The following is a 5,221-nucleotide window of genomic DNA, read 5'->3' on the forward strand; positions in this document are numbered from 1 at the left end:
CCCCCCACACAAACCCCCCCCCCCCCACACACACACACAAATGTCAAATGCCTGGCTTGCTAAATAGCAGAAAGAAAGGTGTGTGTATGGGGGTGGGGGCGGGGCCGGGGAGAGGTCAGTGGGGAAAAGGGAGACTTATGTAATACTTTGAACAATAAAGAATTTAAATTAAAAAAGAAAAGGCTTCTCCCGAGGCCTGCTGCTCCCCCCGGGACACTCCCAAGTCTGGATGGGTGGGGGTGCAGGCCCCCCACGTGGGCTTGTCTGACCAGCACCCCCACTCCGGCCCTGTCCCCCCCCAGAGGATTCTCCCCTGGCTCCTGGCAACAAGCTGGTCTTCTCGTCCTACCCCGGCACCATCTTCTCCTGTGATGACTTCTACGTCCTGAGCAGTGGGCTGGTGAGCCTCCCTCCCCTGACCCCGTCCTCCCTGGGGTGCTCCTCACACAGCGGCCGGGGGCGGGCAGGCACTTGGACTACTGGTCGGGGCTTCCTTTAAAAAAATGATTCAATTGCAGTTGATCTACAACATTATGTTAGTTTCAGGTGTGCAGTGTAGTGATGAGACATTTATGTAGCTTATGAAGTGACCATCTGATAAAGCCAGTACCTGTCCATAGGGGGGTAGGTGGGGCTTATTTTTTCCCCTTAATATATTTTTAAAAAATTGACTTTCAGAGAGGAAGGAAGAGGGAGAGAGAGAGAGAGAAACATCAGTGATGAGAGAGAATCATTGATCAGCTGCCTCCTGCACACCCCACACTGGGGATCGAGCCCACAACCCAGGCATGTGCCCTACCTGGAATCGAACTGTGACCTCCTGGGTCATGGGTCAACGCGCAACCCCTGAGCCACGCTGGCCGGCCAGAGTGGGGCTTCTTAAATGCAGATCCGCAGGGCCCAGCTGGGCGTCTGCACGGTAACACAGCTCCTCAGAAATCGCTGCTCTGGGGCCTTCGGAAACGGCCTTGACCTCAGCGAGGAGAGCCGTCCCTCTCCCGCGCGACCTCGCTGAAACGCCGCCTTCTCTCCTGCTTTCCACAAACCCCCTCTAACCTGGCCAGGTTGTCTGAATAAGTGTTTACGAGGTGTTGTTTTTACCGGCTTTTCCTGGAGGGGGTCCAAACACATTTAGAAATCGGAGCCTGGCACCCTCCCCGGGGCAGCGAGCCCTGCGATCGCCAGGGCAACACGCAGAGGAGAGAAACATGGCTTTTAAGATGCCAGTTTCCTGGGGGTGGGAGAGGGCGGGCTCTATTCTGTTTGCTTTTGAGGGGAGCGTGGGATTTAGCCCCTTAAGTTGAAACAGGTGTGAGAGGGCCAAGCAGTGGGTGAGGGCAGCCCCTTGCTCAGTCCCAGGTGGGGAACATGGAAATGGTGGAATCAGTTACCCGGAAAGTGTCCAGGTGGAAATTTACCTCCCATCCGGGTCCTTAACTGGCTCTGTGCACAGACCCCTCGGCTGTCTGGGAGCTGCGGCCCCCACCCCAAAGCAATGTTTTTAAGTGTGTAAACCCAAACACGCGGGATTAGAAGGGACGCCCACGCTGTTGGAATGTGTTTATCAGAATGTTATCTAAGTCAGCCTGAAATGCTTGTGCTGGGACAGGAGGCGCAGGCGAAGGTGCTGCCTGGGTCACTTAGAAGTAGCGCAGGACGTAACCGATACGGCCACCTGTGGGGCAGCGTGTGATTTCTGTCCGCGACAGCCCAGGTACCCTCATGCCTCCGTGGGGCGTCGCCTGTGTTAACAGTGGAGGAGACAGGAATTCAGTTTGATGTTAGTGGAAACAAAATGAGAACTGCCCCAGGTTAAGAGCCCCCTGCTGGAGAGAGAGGACAGTGACTCCGCACTGCCCCTCGCTCCCCGGGGCGGGGCTTTGGGGACCGAGCTGGTCTTAGCCCTGGCGATGGCTGTGGCTGCCAAGAGCAAGAGGGTGGGGGCAGGGAAGAAGCTGTCCCTGCCTGGGCATTGCCACTCAGGCCTGCTGTGCAGATTCCTCTTTTGTTCTTTTTTTAAAAATATGTTTTTATTGATCTGTAAAGAGAGAGGAAGGGAGAAGGATAGAAACAGCAATGAGAGAGAAACATCATGAGTTGTCTGCCTCCTGCACGCCCCCTACTGGGGATCAAGCCCACAACCCAGGCACGTGCCCTGACTGGGGATTGAACCAATGACCTCTTAGTTCATTGGTCAACGCTCAACCATTGAGCCACACCGGCCGGCAGATTCGTCGTTTACGGTCACATTTACGGCTGCTGCTCTCTTAGCTGTTCCTCAGTTTTGTATGAAAAGGGGAGAAGCATGCGCGTGTCCTGCTGTGGGGAACAAGCCCTGATTGGGGAGCTGGAAGTTGGGGGGTCGCATCTTGGACCACCCGCTTACCAGCAGGACCCTGGGCAAGTCTCTAGCCTCCTTGGGCCTCAGTTTACCTTGCAGCCCGCAGGCCATCAGTAGCCGCGCTCTCCTTTTCCCGGGAGGCTGTGAGTGCGGAGACGAAGGCCATCTGGGGGCTAGCAGCTCAAACCCCCCAGCCCCCCGGGAAACTGCAGGGCAGGGTGGAGACGGCTGCCACCCTCTGGGGAAGAGTGACCGCCTGGGGGGTCCCTAGACACGCCCCCCTGGGCTCTTCAGGGGCTCGTCCCGGGCAGAGCTGATGCGTGGTCACGAGTCCCCGCAGTGCCCATCCGGCCCCAGGGGGGAACGTGAGGTGGTGAAATGTAGTCGCCGTGAGCGCCGACGAAGCCGCGTGCGCCCCTGTAGCCAGGTGGCTCTTCACGCCGCCCCTCGGCTCCCCGGCAGGTGACACTGGAGACCACCATCGGCAACAGGAACCCGTCCCTGTGGAAGTTCGTGCAGCCCCAGGACGCCGTGATGGAGTGGGTGCGCAACATCGTGGCCAACCGCCTGGCCTCGGACGGGGCCACCTGGGCAGAGACCTTCAAGAGGTTCAACAGCGGCACGTGAGTGGGCTTCCGGCCGTGGCCTTCCCCCCCCTCCTCCCGAGAGAGGGACCAGCCGCCCCCTGACACTCAGACCTCTGTGCCCCTCGCCCTCTGCAGAGCCCTTCTACGGATCCTCACGAGGGTCCCCTCCCTTATCTTGCTTTGTTGTTTAATCCTCACCCAAGGACACCTTTCCATGGCTTTCTAGAGAGACTGGAAGGGAGGGGGCAGAGAGAACATCGGTGTGAGGGAGACTCATCCATTGATTGCCTTTCACACGCGCCCCGACCAGGGCCAGAGATCGAACCTGCAGCCCAAGCACGTGCCCTTAACTGGGAATTGAACCCGAGACCCTTCAGGTTGAGAACTGCCGCTCTAGCCACTGAGCAGCACCAGCCCGGGCACCCTCCCTTGTTTTACACACGGGGGAAACTGAGGCCGGGGAGGGAAGCATTTGCCCTCTCCTGCGGCTTCTCCACCCCGGGAAAGGCCCCGGGGGAAGGACAGGAAGAGACTTTGGAACTTGAGAGCTTGGGGACCGTGGGGAGGGCCGTCGAGGAGGTGGGCGTGGGTGGGCGAGGGCAGTGGGGCTGGGGCAGTGGCTCCAGGCTCCGTTCAGTCCTCCCTCTGTGCCCGGCAGGTACAACAACCAGTGGATGATCGTGGACTACAAGGCGTTCGTGCCAGGGGGGCCCAGCGCTGGGAGCGGGGTGCTCACCGTCCTGGAGCAGATCCCGTGAGTGCCCGGGGGAGGGCCGGGCTCCAGGCAGAGACCCGGGGGCTGCAGTGTGTGGGAGAGAAAACCCAAGGAAGGTGTGGTTGGCAGAGAAGCAGCCCTGAGGGGGCTCAAGATTCAGGGTGTGACCTGCCTCCAGGCGGTGGGAGCCCCCAGGGCCCTGGAGCGGGCAGAGCCCACCGGAGCCCTTCCTCACTGCCCTGCCCTCTCTCGCCCAGGGGCATGGTGGTGGTGGCCGACAAGACCGCGGAGCTCTATGAGAAGACCTACTGGGCCAGCTACAACATACCGTAGGCGTCCCTCCTCGCCTCCTGTGTCTGCCCCGCCCCCTTGCCCAGCTCTCCCCGCTGTCAGGGGCCCTGCAGAGCCAAAAACCCACCCCACCCCTCCTCTGGCCCGGATAGCCCTGGCGGTGTGGGGTACAGCGTGGCGCTTAAGTCAGCATTTGTATGACTTGCCGTCTGCAGGGTGATGGGGGTGAGCCGATTCGGGCGCTGACCCTGCCATGGCTCCCGCGATGGGTCCCCTTTAACTGGCTGCTCCTCCATCCCCTGGGGACCTCACTGGGCTTCACCTGGTGATGTCGTTTGGTCCTTACACCGCGCTAGCCACAGCTCCTGTTCCCATTTCACAGAGGGCAACACTGAGGCCCGAGAGAGTGCCTTTTCCCAAGGCTCCCTAGCTGGGTGGTGAAGAAGCGAGGGTTGGGAGCATGTCTCTTGGGCCCCCTGAGCCTGAGCTTGGCCACCCCGCCAGGCCGCCCCGCAGCACAAACAGGTCATTGTTGTTGCTGTCCTGCCCGCCCCTCCGCCTCCCGGCCGCGGCCCGGCAAGGTCAGTGGGGGCCGTGAGTGACCGCTCTCATCCCCGCAGGTCCTTTGAGTCCGTGTTCAACGCCAGTGGGCTGCCGGGCCTGGTGGCCCAGTACGGGGACTGGTTCTCCTACGACAGGAGCCCTCGGGCCCAGATCTTCCGGCGGGACCAGTCGCTGGTGCACGACGTGGACTCCATGATCCAGCTGATAAGGTGCGTGGGGGACAGCGAGCCCGGAGTCACGTGGCACGCTCTGTGCTGTTCACTGTCACTCACTCAGACCTCACAGCACACCCGGGCAGGCAGGGGTGTGGCCCCACTCAGTGTGAGTCCCGCCGGCTGGGGACACTGACCTGCCGCTGCGTGAGCGCCCTGTGCTGGGCGCTGGGCTTGGTCCTGGAGACGCAGGTCCCCCACTGTCCTCAGGGCCACCCTGTCCGTGATGTGGGGATGCACCGAGCACACTGAGCGGATGCGGAACGGGACTGCCAGGCCCCAGAAATACTCTAGTGCAGCCGTGGGCAAACTACGGCCCTGGATGCGGAACGGGACTGCCAGGCCCCAGAAATGCTCTAGTGGGACAAGGGGGTCTCTCCTTGGAGGATGGAGGACGGGGTGATGAGGTGGAGGGGGGGACCCCAGCAGCGGGAGGGCTGGTTCGCTGAAATCAGGGACTGTGTTCTGGGGCTGCTGCCTGGAGGAGTTTGGTCCTCACCTCCCAACCCCT

The sequence above is a fragment of the Myotis davidii genome, unplaced genomic scaffold, assembly GCF_000327345.1.
Source record: "Myotis davidii unplaced genomic scaffold, ASM32734v1 scaffold223, whole genome shotgun sequence".
Lineage (NCBI taxonomy): Eukaryota > Metazoa > Chordata > Mammalia > Chiroptera > Vespertilionidae > Myotis > Myotis davidii.